The sequence below is a fragment of the Canis aureus genome, chromosome 22 (genome assembly GCF_053574225.1).
Source record: "Canis aureus isolate CA01 chromosome 22, VMU_Caureus_v.1.0, whole genome shotgun sequence".
Taxonomy (NCBI): Eukaryota; Metazoa; Chordata; class Mammalia; order Carnivora; family Canidae; genus Canis; species Canis aureus.
The window spans coordinates 27,645,946-27,664,711 of NC_135632.1; positions in this window are offsets into that span (position 1 = coordinate 27,645,946).

Genomic DNA, 18,766 nt, shown 5'->3' on the forward strand with positions numbered 1-18,766 from the left:
CGGTCCACAGGCCACATCTTGAGTATCAAGGTTGGAAAGGACATCCACAGGGTGGACGAGACCACCATGTCTCTCTAAGGAGAGTATATATTTTTTTTGTTTTTTTAAAAGATTTTATTTATTTATTCATAAAGACACAGCTAGAGAGAGAGAGAGACAGAGACACAGGCAGAGGGAGAAGCAGGCACCATGCAGGGAGCCCGATGTGGGACTCGATCCCGGGTCTCCAAGATCACGCCCTGGGCTGCAGGCGGCGCTAAACCGCTGCGCCACCAGGGCTGCCCAGGAGAGTATATTTGAATTGAGGCCCAAAGAAACTGAATTACTTCATCTAAGTGCTAGCTTCCTCAACTATGAAACAGGAATAATAACAACAAAATCTGGTATGTAGTAGGCACTAATACCTATTAATGACTAGTGTGGTTGTCACAGCACTCACTAAGGCATCATGGTCTTCACAGTGCTCACTTGGGCCCATCATAGTCTTCACAGCCCTCACTCGGGCCCATCATGGTCTTCACAGCGCTCACTCGGGCACATCATGGTCTTCTGCCTCTTCCTGTCTCACAATCTTTCACCTTTTGGTCCTGCCCATTGTTGCCATGTTCTTGCCATATTTTCTATTTTAAATTCCCAAGCATAGGGATTTGATTGGTTGAGCGCTGTGTGAGCCAACTGCTTTAAACCCAGCGACTTTGTAGGTGGCCGATAGCCTGCCTACTGGCCATCCTTGGCTTTATTGCCCTTCACTGGTCCAGCAGCTGTGTCTGGAGGACAGTGGGTCATACGATATGAACACAACAGCTTAAGCTGCTCCCTTAGCAAAGGCTCTAGGTAAGCACTAAGGCCAATGTTTAATGTGTGTGTCCCAGTAGGTCATTGGTCCCATTTTACTAGGGCCACCTATTCAGGCATCCGTTTCTTCTCATGGACAATGAGTTCCTTGAGGGTGGGCACCTGTGTTTTTCTGACATCTGGCAAAGTGTTGGGCATACAATAGGAACTGAATATTATGGGGGTTAACTTAGCAATATTATGGAGGCACCACGTGGGTTGACATGCCCCAGGGAAGGTTTGGAGGAGGAGGATGACAGGCAGGGAAGGAATCTGAAAGACAAGAAGGATTTCAGTCGAAGGAGAGAATGCAGAAGGGCGCTTGCATAAGCAAAAGTTTGGTGGGTGAAAGACCAACATTTCAGGGAAGACACAGACAACGTCTTGGTTATTCAGAGGCGGAACTAAATTTGAGCAACGTCTTTTCCTGCCTCAGATACTACTTGGCATTTTCTTTAGCCTTTCTGTGTAAGTCCTAGGCACCTTGCTCCGGTGTGCATGTGCACACACCGTGTAAGAAAGATAAAACCTTCCGTTGGGGCGTATTCCGCCCAGGCATTCTCTTCCCTAGCTGCAGACGTGTGCAAGTCCAGAGCCAAGAGGAATACAAACATAATGAGCGGCAGCTTGCCCAGAGGGTGGTTTTTCGCAAGGGTTCACAGATCTTATTTTAAGGTTGAAGCCCCCCCAGGTGTCCTTCCTCCTCTTTTCAACCGACAGTTGTGGTTGTGCATGGAGCGCGGCTGGCCCTGGGGAGCTGCCAGCCGGGCCCGAACAAACAGCCACTGTGGCTGTGGATTTCCTCTTGGCTCGGCCTGGAGGCAGCAGTTAGTGCCGGGGAGTGTGGGGGCCGGAGGCTGGGGCCGGACTTTGGGGGGTGCTAATTCTGATTCTAGTTTCCTCGTTTTCATGACTCTTGTAACAATTTTAGCTTCTCCCTTGGATAGCAGCACTGCCTGAGAAGAATTTTGGAGGGGCAGCCCTTCCAAATTGGGCTGGCCTTAACGTTCCAGTGACTATGGCTCCGCGACCAACGGGCATGCCACCGTGTTGGTCTTGGCTATGTGGTCGAAGCTTCCTTCTCCTCTATCCATGAAGAAAAGTTCTGCTTGAATGATGGATGCAATTGAGAGTGAGGAGGCATGTTTTTGCTGTTCGAGATCACTCTGTACCTGAAAAGCTTTCCAGCTAATCTCCCTCCTGCCAATCTTTTGCTCTCGAATGCTTATTGCACACCACACCAGATTAATTCCAATATTTTCATCATGGAGCTACCAGAATCTCTAAGGCCCCCTTCACCTCCAAGATAAAGTCTCTTCTCCTTTTGTTCAAATTTAATTTTGTCTTCCACAATCTGGCCCAAATTCTTGCCACCCTTGCATACTGTCTTCTGCACACCAAGTCTCAAATTGAGCCAGACTGAAGAACTCGCTGATCCTACATCCTACAGTTCCTATCTCCAGGTCTTTGCCTGCAAAGTTCCTTATGCTGGCCATGCATTGTCAGGTCCTGTCTCTGAGTTCATTAATTCTTCACGTCGAGCTGAAGCCCTGCTTCCTCTGGCCTCCAGGATGGTTCTGCTCCCAAACTCCTTCAGCGCCTCCCAGGAACCCCTTCATGGCTCACTCTTTTTTTTTTTTTTTTTCATGGCTCACTCTTAATCTTGTCTGGATGATCTGTCAATTTTTGCTGTACCTACTCTCTGTTTCTTCAACTAAGATTGTCAGCTTCTAGAGGGCAGAGACATTTGCCTATAGCTCGATGAGAGCATTATGAGTTACCAGTAGCTTGTATGACGAATGCTGTTAATTACAGATAAATTCAATTGAAAGCAGACCTTGGAAGTCTCACTGTTGAAAATTATAATAATACCAGGACTATATATACTAGAAGTTAATAAATTGACTTATCAGTAGACTTTTCTCTCAGGCTGAGGTCTTCTCTATAGTCATTGTGGTGTAGTGGAAAGATCTCTCCAGGGGGAGTGGAGATACTAGACTCTCCTCCCCTCTCCTCTCTGCTGCAAACGAGCCATGGTGTCTCTCATGAGTGACCCAGCTTCCCTGTGGCCCGGCTTCTTTAAGCTGTGAATCTCAGAGAATATCATAATCTCGATTATGATAATGAATTAATAAAGAAAGGGCAAGGCCAGGGTGGCACAATTCTGTAAATGTTCAAGTTTAAACTTTTGTCTCTGTATTTCTCTGTTTTCTCATTAGGATCACCTTCTCTCTTTCTCTCTTTCTTTCCTTTTCTCCCTTCGAGTGTCAGTAAATCTGATAATGATCTCACTTTCCTTTTATTCCTTCCCTTGTTCTAACCACACTTCAGCGTGTTCTTCTAAGATAAACATTTCTCAGGCCATGAGTGCTGAGTGCTGCACATGCAAGCTCCAGCTAACTTTTTGAATCTTTGTTAAAAAAAAAAAAAGAAGAAGAAGAAGAACTCATAGCCCAAGAAAACATCTTTCTTGTAATTAAGCATTGCATTTCCACTTAAGAGTGCCAAGTCTTTAAAAAGAATGACCTCATTCATCTCTCATCCCCTGTCAGCCGGTAGGATGCCTGGAGGTGGGGGAATAAGGGAAATGCCCACTATGCCACCCTATTTTACAGAGTGACAAATCAAGACCCAGAGCCCCCAGCAATTGGTTTTAAGTGTCCAGTGAGTCCCTGGCTAGGAGGAGAACAGAACACTGGGTTCCTGGTTTCCAGTCGCTTCTCCAACCACAGGCTTGGGGCAAGTTTGGGCAGTCTTTAAGGAGGCAAACTGATTGTGGTGAGCCAAGATAGGGTGCTGCCCTGGAAATTTAGAGAGGTGATGAGTGAATGCAGTGATGTGCTCTGACTAGAGACAGGTGAAGGAAAAGGGGTTCCTTCACCTAGAGGCTTTTTTAGAACAAAGAAAAGGGAAAGCTCCATGGAGACAAGACCAAAAGGAAGATTAAAAAAAAGTGATCTGGGCCTTTTTGAACTTTATTTATTGGTGTCCAATCCTAACTACCAAGCTGCATGATATGTTATCTGCCTCAAAGTCCAGAGCAAACTTTGCCTTGAGATCTGACCAGAAGTGGACATATTGGAAATTAATGACACTTAGATTTCACGTCCTTCACTTCACAGATCCCTTCCAAGACCCAGGAAGGGCCCTAGCAATAGGTCCATGTGGCTCGATCTTTTTGTAAAACCTGCAAAAGTAAGATACTTTTTTTCTTAATGGGTCCCTCAAGTTTTACGGCTTTAGGACTCACAAAGTCTGAATCTGCCCCTGGACCTAACCCCCATTGACATCATATCCACAGCTTTTGTGCCCCAGGAAACCCCTCTCCTTCCTAAATGGAGCTGTGCTATCCTAAACTGCCAAACTATGTGCCTGCTCTGTGTCCACAGCATGCAGCTGCAATTCTTGATCCTAAGGAAGGAAGCTAGCCCTCTTTGAGAGCTTCTTACATAACCAATGCTTTCATAAATGCCACCTAAGTCCAGACTTTCCATGTCTTACTTTTTCAAAGTGGGGAAACAGGTCCAGGGAAGTCTGGTAACCTGGTCAAGTCACATGGCTTGTGACCCAGCCCCAATGGCAACTCATCCTTGTGGCATAAGCAGGAATAGCTGGATAGGGATAAAAGATGATTCTGGGGTAAAGAGAAAGTTCTTTCCTGTTTTGCTTGAGCCTCTTTTGTTTTTGTTTTTCCTGATCCCATTCTCTCTTCTTTCTGCGATTGTGATCAATGTTATGGCATCTGTGGTCTCTGCAAGGTCTTGGGATAGGCACTGAAGGATGGAAAAGTCAGTTCCTTGTAATTTAAAAGAGGGAGCAAAATAACTACATGGATCACTAGAACATCAGGCAGTAGGGAGATTCATAGTGCTAATGGGGGCACAGCTGGAGTGGAAAAGAAAGGAAACACCACAGGTGGTATGAGCTTCAGATAACAGGAGGATGAAGGCAGTTGCGGAAAAAGTGCATGGAACATGTGACAAGAGCCCAAAAGAAAGAAAGAAAGTATAATTAAGTCGTATTGTCTTTAGACCTAGACAAGAGGGCAGTGTGGTTCACACACCAGCTTCCCTATTTGTTAGTTGTGTAACTTTGGACATGTTATCTAGCCACTCTGAACCTAGTTTTCTCATCTGTGAGATGGGGATGATGCTCAAATTCTCACAGCCTTGTTCTGAAGATCACGTGAGTTAACTTACTTACGTCAGGCACTTAGAGCAGTGCCTGGCACTATTTGCTTTTATTATAATCTGCTGTTGTTATTCCTCTAATAAGAGGGAATTTGGTAGCCATGGGGTCTTTTTAGGAATACTGATTTTAGCGGGTTTCTGAAGAAAACAGTGCTGGAGGAGTGAGCAAACATATCGTGTAGGAAGCTACTGAGGAAATAAAAGAATTAGTAGAGCAGTGCACTTTCTCCAGCTGGTTGTGGGCAAGTACAGACCAAATCCCGCTGAACCACTAAAAGGGTCCTTACCAGACCAGGGTTACCCACACTAATTAGCCACACACAACACTTCTCTTCCGCTCCCAGGCAGAGAGATCTCGTTAATGCTATAGAGGGAATCTTCCAGAAAATGCCACATTCAACATCAGCACACCTGCTTCATACACCCTGAGCTCCAAATGGAGAAAACAAGCAAAAAAATTGATTTAAATTATGCAGGTGGAGGGTAATTAAATATTGATATAATAATTATTAAATTATGCAGGTGGAGAATAGGTTTATGTGAAACTTCTGGAATCGCTGCAGGAGGGGTATAGACAATGAAAAACCCTGCATGGGGCTCTGAGCTGGAAGACAATGCTGTGAAGTTATGGTTGAACTGGGCAGCTGGTTAACTTCGCATTCATCTGTAGGTAGATAGCTCTCTGGATGAGTTCAACCAAACCAAGGGCAAGGCTTCCCCCCAAATGGCCTAAGTGCATAAAAGAGAAAGCCACTCTGATGGCAGTCCTAAGAATTAAAGGAAAACACAGAATGGGAAAATGAAAGAAGCCTCCTGAATCATTTTATTTTCATGCAAAACTATCATCTGAACCGACACCACCACCGACAAACTTATTTTCATCTCTAAGGTAACCGTAATGGCTTCGAAGCCAGAAAGAAATAGCTCTGCTGTGAGCAAATGGTTGAGAGCAGAGCGCGAGGCTAGGTTCGAGGGGCCATGAGGTGGAGTCATCCCAGGTCTGGACCAGAAATGTGTTTGTAGATGGTGGCTGGGATAGGCACACTTGCTACAGCTAGCTAGTTTGTTGGAGGAAAATTCTAGTTCCAAGGCAGTGAATTTTTATGTTTGACCATTTTGTCACTTGTGTCACTAAAAAAGAATGGGCCAGATGGTGGTCTCTAGTATGTTTTTCACAGTGTGGCGTCTGCAGAGGGGTTTACCCTGGCTGGCCATTAACAATCAGCCTGAACAGCTTAAATGAGAGTCCAATGTTGAAAGGCAAGAAAGCCAAATGCTCAAATGTTCTTTAATTTCAAATCTCGGATGAACTTAAATGTTCAGTTTTAAAAGCCACAGTGACAGTCCTAGCCAATGCATGAGATGACAACTTCAAATATCTGTTTAAATAAGCCATCCACCCCCCCCCCCCCCCCCCATAAAGTAACAAAAAAGTATGGTTAAACCAAAGAGTTCCGATGTGTCTGCATGCAACGTTTTGACTTTGGTCTTGTGAGTTTTGACTTTAGGTGAGTCAGTGAGTTTAGAGGTTCTCACACTTACGTAAGCTTCAGAACCACCTGGGGGACTTGTTAAAACACAGATTGCTAGGTCCCATCCCCAGAATTTCTAATTTAGTAGAAATTTGCATTTCGAACAAATTCCCAGGTAGAAGTTCCCAACTCCCCAGCACGTTCTCTGCTGCTGGTGTGGGGACCACACACATTTTAATCACCGTACTAAAACATCTTCTGGTTCAATTGAGCTCTTACATTTTTTTTTAAAGCCATAAATTCTTTTGAGAATCTGATGAAAGCCATGGACCTTTTCCTCAGAAAAAATATACAGCTAACCATAGACGCTTGTAATTTTATAGAATTTCTCCCGAGGGGATTCCAAGAGTGTCTGCATAAAAGCCCTTGTCCTATCTAGAGCAGGGGTCAGCAAACTTTTTCTGTAAATGTCCAGATAGTAAATATTTTAGGCTTTATGGACCATACAGTGTCTCAACTCTGCTGTTGTAGTGGGAAAGCAGCCATGGACAGTATGCAAATGAATGGGCATGGCTGTGCTCCAAAAAAAACTATATTTATAGAAACAAGTGGTGGTGGGCAGTATTTGCTCCATGTGCTGTAGATTGCCAACTTCTGGTCCAGAGCATGGGTTTTAGAATCAGATATACCCACGTTATTAGCTGTGAAATCTTAAGGTCAATTCTTAACCTATTTCAGCTTTGTTTTCCTCATCTGTGAAATGGGATGTGATGATTCTGACTCTAAAGTCTTGAGTTGAGAATTAATGGAGATAATCCACCCAAGGTTCCAAGCATTTCTCTTAAATGTTATTATTTTCATATTTAACTGTATTAATAATAGTAAATAAGTAAACACTGGTGTGCAAGCCCTAAATATGAATCATACCAGTGTCACGCAATATTAGTTCTTGTTTTTATTGTTATTGTTAGGTAGAGGAGGTACACAGGAATTACACAAGTACAAATGAAGAATTGGGAGTGTGGGATTTTATTCTAGAATTGTGAAATAAGAGGGGTGAAGGTCTAATAAGGCCTTATGTGAATTAGCCACTGCCTTTCTCTACATGCTCACCCTGCCCCCCATACTACTGGCACTTGGCTCTTCTTCTAGTCCATATGATCTTCAGATTAACTCTATTTCCTAAAACAAAACAAAACAAAACAAAACAAAAAAACCTATTTCCTGGAATGTTTCTTCTCCTTACCCCATCCTTCAAGGCCTTTGGTTAAGTGTTACTTCCTCGAGGTAGGTCAAACAGGACCTTGTTCTTTTCCCTTGTGAGTAGTTAGATTGTGTACTTATTTACTCATTTACTTGCTGGATTTTTTAAAGTCTTCTCTGTTAGAACTGTAGGCTCCTGGGAATCTGGACCATTTCTGTTCTGGGCATCACTGTGTCTCTGGAGTTTAGCACCAGGCCTGGTACTTCGTAGATGCTCAAGAAATATTTAATGAATGAATGAACCAGCCTTACTCCAGGTTATTCTTGGCTCAAAGCAGCATAATGAAAGTTTGCCTTTGGTGCCTTCTCTCAGTGCTCCTGTCTCTAGGTGTGGGTGGGTAAGATGAGGGGGCAAAGGTGAAGAGCTCTCCCCCAGGCAGTTCTGTGCCTTCCGTGGTCTTTCACAATCAAGTTCCCCCTCTGTTAACCGAGCTCCTTGGTGTACTCTCCCATCTGTCACAAAAAGCCAAACCTCAAACCAGTTCCACTCAGTAGTGACAGGCCTTCTTCTCCAGGAGCAAGTGGTTGGTTTTAACAGAGAACTCTGGGAAAACAAAGCCTTAAAGCCAGAGCAGAGCTCTTTAATGGTTAACCTGTAGGCTGAGGTGGATGGATGGGTGGGATAAATTATGGAAGAGGAGCCATGCCTGGAATCCTTCAAATCTCAGTCAGTGTTAGCTCTCTGCTCTGAAACAGCATCAGGGCAAATGGTTGGATGTGAGAGAGGCATTTGCTCTTCCTACAGGACAACCCCATTGAAATTCCCAAACATACTGGTATAAAATACACTGTGCAAGTGACATTAATTTAGCGACTGCTGCTACTGCCTGCTGTCTGTCTTTCTTTCTTTCTTTCTTTCTTTCTTTCTTTCTCTTTCTTTCTTCTTTCTTCCTTCCTTCCTTCCTTCCTTTCTTCTTTCTTTCTTTCTTTCTTTCTTTCTTTCTTTCTTTCTTTCTTTCTTTCTTTCTTTCTTTTTCTTCTTTCTTCTTTCTTCCTTCTTTTCTTTCTTTCTTTCCTTTCTTTCTTTTTCTTTCTTTCTTTCTTTCTTTCTTTCTTTCTTTCTTTCTTTCTTTCTTTCCTTCCTTCCTTCCTTCCTTCCTTCCTTCCTTCCTTCCTTCCTTCCTTCCTTCCTTCTTTCTTTCTCCTCTTTCTCTGTCTAATGACTTAAGCTCTTAATCCTAGTTAGAGTGGAGAAAGAGAAAGAGACAAAGAGTAATCATAGCTAACAATGGCTGGCAGTCTATTGGCAAACTTTTGAGCTCCTCAAGCTGTCTGTGGCTGAGTAGGGACAAAATCCTGTACAAAGAGAGATATGCTTAAAATGTTGTCACCAGTGATGAGGGTGGAGTGTGTAACAGATCTGGGGTGCTATGTCCCATCTCCTAGATTCATCCCTTATATTAGCAGTAGTGTTGGCAGATAGTGCTGTGCACTCTGACAGGATCCCCTTCAGCTCCAGCCTTATAGCCACCCACTTTTTGCCTGATATGTTTCTTCAAAGCTGGGGGATGCTGGGGTGCCTGGGTGGCTCAGTAGCTTAAGCATCTGACTCTTGATCTCAGCTCAGGTCTTGTTCTCAGGGTCATGAGTTCAAGCCCCACATTGGGCTCCACTTCTGGGCTTGGAGCCTACTTAAAAAAAAAAAAAAAAAGCTGGGGGAGCCTATTCAGCCACTATGTAGAAATAGTCTGGAAGGAAAGGGGAGTTAACACTTCACGGGCAAACCTCAACCAGTGGGAGCTAGTGCCTTAGACTTCTTTGAACAGGCGATCCTGGGAGGCATCTTGTGTTCTTAAGAGATCCCATGGGAGTCGAGACACCCTGTCTGTAGCAGCAACCTTAACAACCCATCTTTATAGTCTTTCCTTTTCCTATTCTTCTTTCATCCCTTCACTCATGCCTGTGTGTGTTTATTTGTTTTGTTTGGTGATAACGGGATATCTCCCATATAAACTACCTACCCCCAAACCTTTTCTTAACCTCAGCTTTTGGAGGAACCTAAACTAAGACAAGGAGTGATTTCCTAGTGGTGCAATGAACCTAAAATAGTTTTACATGAAAGGTGGTGACATGCTATTCTTTTCATAGAGGCCAAAGGTGAAGGAAATGGCTTTGAATGGAAACATATGGGATGTAGAAGGCAGGGGCATCCATTTCCTGGAGAGAAGGCTTGGTGCCAGCACTCTCCAATATGGGAGCCACTTGCCACATGTAGCTAGTGACTTAAATGTGGCTAGTCTGAGGGAGGAGCTAAATTTTTAATTTAAATTAAATTCACTGAAATAACTACATGTGCCTAGTAGCTACTGGACTGGACTGCACAGCTTTAGACATTATAAGAAAAACTCCTTCTGGAGGTTTAAAACGTAAATTATGTGCCTGACTCTCCTGGTTCCTTACCTAACATCTATTCTTGCAGAATCCTAATTGGACTTAGTATGTTGCTGTGCCCAGTTAAGAACCATGGAACAGGGATCCCTGGGTGGCGCAGTGGTTTAGCGCCTGCCTTTGGCCCGGGGCGCGATCCTGGAGACCCGGGATCGAATCCCACGTCGGGCTCCCGGTGCATGGAGCCTGCTTCTCCCTCTGCCTGTGTCTCTGCCTCTCTCTCTCTCTCTCTCTGTGTGACTATCATAAATAAATAATAATAAAAAAAAAAAATTAAAAAAAAAAAAAAAAAAAAAAGAACCATGGAACAAAACCTGATTTCCCAGACTTTCTTGCAGCTCTGCGTGGTCACCAGGGCTTCCCTTCCCATATAAAAAATGCCTGGAACAGAGAAGGAGTCTTGCTCTTTGCCTTTCCCCCATCCCTTTTCTTCCTGCCTGATCATATCATGCTTGGAAATACAGCAGTCATCTTACTATCAGCAGGAAGAGAGATGCCTGTTTAATAATGGTGGAGCCGTAAGATGAAGAAGCCTGGGTCCTAATGTCTTCATCAATTTGCTGTACCAGCTTGGCCTCTTTACCTTCAGACTGGGTTGATTGAGGCAAGTAAAATCCTGATATTGTAGCAGAATGCATCCGGACTGGCATAGATTATTTTAACAGATTCTGATTGAAAGTAGGTTAATACTAATGTATCGTACTTTTATTTTTTTTTATTAAGATTTTATTTATTTGTTCATGAGAGACACAGAGAGAGAGAGGCAGAGACACAGGCAGAGGGAGAAGCAGGCTCCATGCAGGGAGCCCGACGTGGGACTCCATCCCGGATCTCCAGGATCACACCCCAGGCCGAAGGCAGCGCTAAACCACTGAGCCACCTGGGCTGCCCTGTTGTACTTCTATACTGGAGATTAGGAAGTAGTGGAACTGATTGTAAAGCTCTGCATAGGTATTGCTTGGAAAACTTGGAAAATGAGTACAGAATACAGCTGTAAACTAGAAAATGTGATCGTCTCTGGGCATTTGCTTAGACTATATACCAACTACTAAGAGTCAGTGACAGTACCTTGGAATAACACAGAGCCACTCTTCCTAAAGCTTTATTGATGGCTCAAACAAGTCTCAGAGAGTGAAGGATGGATTTGCACCAGTGGGGTTGGGGCCTCTGGGTGGGCCTAACACATTATACTTTCTTGACGCAGAATAGGGCCAAGGTCAGGACTCGGTACTGAAGAGATATCCCCATACCCATTTCACCTCCAATTACGATGGACAGTTGTGCTAAAAAGTTGCATAGCCCCCTTGTAATCCATTTTCAAGTATCTGGTGACTATTTGGGGACCAAGTCTATTTCTTCCTACCATGTAGATCATCAACTAACCACAATACACACAGTTCTGCCATAGGAAAAAGATGCTTCACTCTCCCAGGCTTTCACTGAATAAAGAAATTTTTGATCTGAGCTCCTTAAAATATCAATGCTCCATATTACTCCCCAGATACAGATATAAATCTTTATAATGGTGCACTTTACAAGCAGCACTCTGGAGTCTTTTCTGATTGGTAATCACAGTGTTTCCTTATTAATACTGTAAAAAATGTAAAAGGCATAAACATTTTGCAATCTATCTGTTCTTTCTGTGCGGGCATACATCAGGGGCTGCTTTAAGCATTCCTAATGGTTCACCCATCACATTTTTTATGAGTTTATATGGGAAGAAAATTGTACCAGAAAACTGAATTCAATGACTGCCATTCTATGAATAAATTCTGTTATCTTTGATACTCTGGGTATAATAAAAACATACAAAAGTTAAATTTCAGCATCCTTGCAGAGTTATGTCAACTGTTTTTAATGTCAATAAGACACTGCTATTTCAACCAATGTCTTTTCCCTCCAAAAAATACTGCTTGATTTTCAGGTTATGTTTTCATTAAAACAACTTGTTTTTAACAGCGAGATGCTGTGCATGTTTGCTAATTTATGTATACTACAAAGTCTGATCAAAATGAAGAGTTATAATTTTAAGGCATGGAGCTCAGTAAAAATCCATCTATACTTGGGATGAAAGATTAAAATAAAAATCAGGTGTCCATAAAATGTATTTTATACAAGTTAGATCAGAAAATGTCTTGGAAGAGTAACTTTGATCAAGCGGACTCTTAGATATATATTTGTGTTTACACACATCCTCCTGTGATTAAAAGGCATATTTTACCTTGTATCCTATAGGTGTATTCCATAAGTATGATTTTTTGGTCTTTCTGATCATCTGGGAGATTTCTTTCCTAAAAAAATGCAATGATCTAAATACTTTGAGTAGATTTTTCTGCACTATTTAATTTCAATATTTGCAAATTGATTTGCTGTGCTTCCTTTAATGGTAACAAGCTCAAAGCAACTTCTTTATATTATGGAAAGCCCGAAGCTCAAACAGTTCTCCCAAAGTAGTGACCCACAGGCTCCCACCTACCCATCTGGTCTGTCATTTTCCTTTTGGGAAGGATTTTTGCCTCCAAAAGGTCTAACTTATCGAAGTGGCCATCTTCTTATTAATGGATTAATTGTTAAGATTTAGGGAAGTGGAAATAAAAATCTTAAAGATAATCAGAACTTTTGAGGCTCTGAAAACCCTCTGCTGCTTGCACTCCCATCACTGGAATACCTTCATGAGTTTGTAGCATTTAAGCTACAAACCAAAGAAGACATTGCTTGCCAGTGACTGCTAGTGATGTGGACCATCCCCTGGATTTCTGTGACCCTCCAGATTTAGTTGTTGACATTTAAGACCTCAGGCTTCTTACACTGTCTTAAACTTTGCCTCAAGGGAGGCTTCTGCCTCAGGCTAACTCTTAGCCTTTCTGCAAGTAGGAAAAGGAGGAAATATTTTGGACAGAAGTACTTAGTACAGTATGTAAAACAAAATTTATTCCTAGGTCTTTTGGAGCAGGAACGGAATTCCTTTTCTGGAAATAAACAGGTAATTGAAATAAAAGTGCCTACTTGGCCCAAATATGTGTCAGATGACCTCAATTCTCTATTTGCCTGTGGAACTAGCTTCCTATCTTGGCCATAAACACATTTCCCAGAAAAATTAGAGTCCTAGCAAAGCTTCAGGAACAGGCCCATTAGATGGGCTGATGGAATTTCGTTAGACCCACTCTAACTTCTTTTAGGGCGTTCACTGGTTTATTTTCGTGATTGGGCTAATATATCTTTTCCGGAGATACCTAGCCAGATGACTCCATCTGAGAAAATGAGTGTTTTGTTTTCTTTTAAAAGTATACATGAAGATGCTTATTTGTGAAGCAGATTCCAGAGTTGGCATCCTTGGAGGTTAATCCTGATTAATAGGTGCTTGGTGATATAATTTTGGCTCTTACTTGAGGTTGAGATTCTGGCCTCTAGCCACCCTGCAATTATCACCAAGTCTCAGGGCACACCTTGTGGGCATCCCTGTATGGAGGAGATGGCTCATTTGGGTGGCATAAACAACACCTTGTAACCAAGAAACACTTGTTAAACATCTCATCTTTCAGAATTTCATGATCATCTTTCTCATTTTCCCATGTCCATTAGCACCATGAATAGGTGTTTTGTTCTCTTTTATATGACATTTATTAAAGTTTTTCTTGCTCTGGGGTGATGGTGAGCACTTAGGAGAAAGTGGAATCAACAATGCTTGTAGACTATAATAGTAAAGGGACAAGACAGTCAAAGGAGTCAGAGGCAGCTTGAGCTTCTGGCTCCCTCTGAGACTCGTCCACCCTCTTTCTGATTCACAAAATTACCTGTGAAGGACTGAGAGAATCTGGCTGCATTTTTTTTTTTTAACAAATAAGAGAACAAATAAGTATTCACTAAGCACTTTACTGTGTGCAGAGTACAGAGCTAGATGCTGTGAGGATAAAGGATCTTTGGGATATAGGTCTTTTCACTAAGGAAATTCATAATCTAGTTGGAGGGTTGGTGTCAGATTTTACTTAGATGTCAGTGGATTGGCATCCAACATGTGATTGTGATTTCAGAGACACCAAAGCGATTCCAAATATTTCACCTATACCAAGACAAAAAGGCAACTCTAACTCCTCCAACCTCAACTCCAATATTAACTCCACCACAAACAGTATTTCTCTCGTAATAAGTACTTTGAACATGCTCAGCTTTGTGATATATTCTTCATATATGTAATGTTATTTAATTCTGAACTGTATTTGACTTTGACCATGCTTTATCTTTTGTGCCAGTTCCTGCACAAGTTCTGAGTGACCTCTTGCATAGCCTTCGGTTGAAATGGATGGCCACTCAAGTCACTGACCTGTGGCCCTGGATTTGTAACTACAAATTCTCAAAGCCATTCAGAGAGCTTTAATGCAAGGTTCCTACATGTTTTAAAGATTTGTTAATGCTGTGACCAGCAAGGAATCTGAAGTGACATCCTAGGATATAAGAATGCCCCATTCCCTCAGTCCCCAAAAAAGCCTCCTGTTACCCTGATGAATTTTAAAGAGTAAAATTTTCTCTAAGAATAGTCTCAACATGTCTTTCCTACGTCTGCAGCTTATTTAGCAGATGGGCTTCAAGATCCCACCATCTTTAAGGGCTCTCATGTTATAGGCTCTGTGTGGTGAGAAAGAGACAGAATTCTCACAAAAGCTGACTTGGATTTTCACTAAATTCTGGGTTTCTAGCTGTACAGCTACAAAGAACCACCAGAAATTCCTGTTTCCCATCTCTGAAGTCTCAACACAGGTTCAAAGTGTTAACTCTTCAAACACCTTTAAGTCAAGGCTACTGTAATGTTCATTTAACCTGGCTTTTCCCAAACAACAGATTGTTTCAGGAATAGAATTTGTGAAATGTGATCAGAATTATTTTTTTATTAGGTGGTGAGAAGAAGCTACATACATAAGTGCCAAAGTATATCATATGGTTACTTCTGAAGCTCTTCCTTTTTGTTGTTTCTATTAATATATGGTGAGACACTAAGTATTCATCAGTGTGACATTGAAAAAGCACCCCAGAAAATGTACTTTTTAAAGTTCAAATATTGGCTGACTGCTATATGCTACTTTTTCTTCATACTTTTTTTCTTTTTTTAAAGGTTTATTTATTTATTTGAGAGAGAGGGAAGAGGAGAGAAGGGCAGAGAGAGAGGAAGTGAAAGAGAATTTCAAGCAGTCACCCTGCTGAATGTGGAGCCCAATGTGGGGCTCAATCCCCACCCTGAGATCATGACCTGAACCAAAACCAAGAGTCAGATGTCCAACCAACTGAGCCACCCAGGCACTCCTTCATACATTTTTTTCTTCCTTCTTAACCCAGAAAGATCCACTTAAGTTAACCAAGGCTCACAAGAATTTGCTAACATGTCAACTTCATACATCAGCCTCTCACACTCCTCCCACTAACACTTTACTGCTTTTAAAGTTTTTTTCATCAAATTTTAGGAGTGTTAGACTCTGTGAGATACATGAAAAAATTATTTTAATTATTTCCAGATTTATTGAGATATTTAATAAATATTTTATAAATAAACTGGTAAATGACATGCAAGTTTAAGGTGTACAACGTGTTGATATGGTACACATATATTGCAATATGATTATCACTGCAACCAGTTGTAGCATTAGATAACATCTTTTTCATGTCACATAACTGCCATTTCTCTTTTGTGGTGAGAACATAAGATCTACTCTCTTAGCAACTTTCAAGTGTATAATACAGTATTGTTAACTATAATTGCAATGCTGCACATTAGATACCCAAGAACTTATTCATCTTCTAACTGGAAATTTGTACCCTTTGACCAACATCTCCCTACCCCCTACCCCCCACCACGGGCCCTGGTGATCACAATTTTACTTTCAGTTTCTATTTCACAAATAAGTGGTATCATATGGTATTTGTACTTCTCTGACTTACTTCATCTAGCATAATGCTGACAAATTTCATCCATGTTGCTGTGAAAGACAGGCAGGATTTTCTTTTTTTATGGATTTCTTTTCTGATGGACTCTTAAGCTGTTTCCATATCTCGGCTTTATGAATAATGCTGCAATAAACATGGGAGTGCAGATATCTTCAATATTCTGTTTTCATTTTCTTTGGATATATACCCAGAAGAGGGATTGCTGGATCATATGGTAATTCCATTTTTAATTTTTGAGGAAACTCTATATTGTTTTCCATAGTTGCTGTACCAGTTTGCATTCCACCAACAGTGCACAGGGGTTCAAAAAAAATTAATACAGCCTTAAAACATATGCCTCTTTTCTTCATTTCCTCTTTCTCATTTAGCACCTTTAAGGGATATGGTATAAGTCCTAAGAAGAATATAGAATGTGTTCAAGACAACCAGGACACAACACTACTTGTTTGTGTCCACTACAATGCATCAATAGGAACTGAGAAGAAACCTGGTATAAATGTTAATATTAATATTTTTCCCCTATGGAATCATGAGAAGAATTAAATGGTTTAGCTAAGTATTGGTATCAGAGTCAGTCCTATCATTTGGCAAAAAGTCAGTGACAAGAGTTGATTAATTGCAGCTAATCAGGGTTTGCTAGTAAAGTAGGGGTCAGGGTAGAATGAGAGCCCGGGAAGGTTAATTTGTGGCATTTGTCAATTTCTGAGGGGTATATACCCATCAAGACTGATTTTAAGGTACCAATGAATTAACAATGGGCTCATGCGATTCCTGCAAATTTAGCAATTTTCATAAGCTGGTATGATCTGGCTTTAGCATGCCACTACAGCTCCTCCCTGAGAACTGATAGTCCCTGCCTCTGGTAAGAGATATCCAAAGTACCCTTCCTTCTTGTATTTGCCCAGGATTTCCCAGGAAGACCCTCATTAGGGGGATGATGCTGGTCTCATTTTTTTTTTTTTTTTTTTTGCTGGTCTCATTCATCACATTTTCCTCTAAAGTGGCTGGTGATTAAGGAAAGCCTCTTTTTTTTTTTGGACTTTTTAAAACAGCCTTATTGAGATATGTGACATTAAAAAAAAGCCCCTTTCAAGGAAATCTCTCACGTATGCAGGACTTTGTGTGAGAAAAATTACATTGAAAATATACAAATCCCAGATGCCAATTTATCAGAGGGATAGATAAAAAAAATATTAGAAACAATGCCAAAACTCATACAACTCAATAGCAAAACATCAAATAACCCAATTAAAAAGGAGCATAGGACTTGAAAGATATTTCTCTGAGGAAGACATACAAATGGCCAACAGGTATAGGAAAAGGTACTCGACATCACCAATCATCATGGAAACACAAATCAAAACCATGGTGAGATACCACCTCATACTCATTGGGATGGCTATTATAAAAAAGACAAGAAATAACAATTGTTGGCAAAGATGTGGAGAAACAGGAATCCTTGTGCACTGCTGGTGGGGATGTAAATTGGTGCAGCCACTATGGAAAATAGTGTGAGGTTCCTCAAGAAATTAAAAGTAGAACTACCTTATGATTCAGCAATCCCACTGCTGGGTATATAATCAAAGAAAATGAAAAGAAGATAGCAAAGAGATATCTGTACTCTCATGTTCACTGCAGTATTATTCACAATGCCCAAGATATGCAAACAATATAAGTGTCCAATAATGAATAAATGAATAAAGGAGATGTGGAATATGTATACAATGGAATATTGTTTAGCCATGAAAAAGATGGAAATCTTACCATTTGTGACAATATGGTTGAAACTGGAGGGCATTATGCTAAGTAAAGTAAATCAGAGACAGAAAGACAAATTCGGGGGTACCTGGTACTTATATGTGGAATCTAAAAAGAATAAAAATTCAGTTAAAAAAATAAAATAAATAAAAAAAAATAAAAAGAATAAAATTTTTTAAAAAATCAAACTCATAGGAAAAAAGTGTAGAAAAGTGGTTGCTTGATGCTGAGGGATAAAGGGATTAGGGAGAGGTTAGTAAAAAGGGACAAACTTTCAGTTATAAGATAAATAAGGTCTGAGGATCTAATGAATAACATGGTGACTATTGTTTATAACACTATATTGTATAATTGAAATTTACCAAGAGTAGAAACTTAAATGTTCTCACCAAAATAAAATGAACAAAACATTACATCAAAAAAAAAAAAAAAACATTACATCAAAAAAAAAATAAATGAAGCCTAAATAGCTTATATTTTCAATTTCTTGATTGTACATGGGATGTGGTTAAGTGATGTCCTATATCTTAGGATGAAATAATTAGGAGAGCTAAGTTAGGTATATTTTGGTCTGCAAACAGGCAGTTACTGGTGTGGAGGTGAGGGTGTGCTTTGATTTATCTTCAGTAGCCAGCATCACTAGGAGAGGCAAAGCTAGGGTCACATTGAGCTTTGTATTCAGATGTGGCCAGCAGAAGCTTTGGCTGTATTGCTGTGGCTATTTCTCCTTTCCATGGTGTTTGGGGTTGCCTGGTCTAAGTCTGTCTTCCATGATTGAGTTCACAGAATCATAATATCATAATATTTGAAAGACATCTAGGTCAGTACATAAATATCTTTCTCAATTTCCCCGGCACATGATCATTTGTTTAGGCTTGAAGGCCACCAATGAAAGGGACGCTCAACTGCCTGAGGCCCCTGCTTACA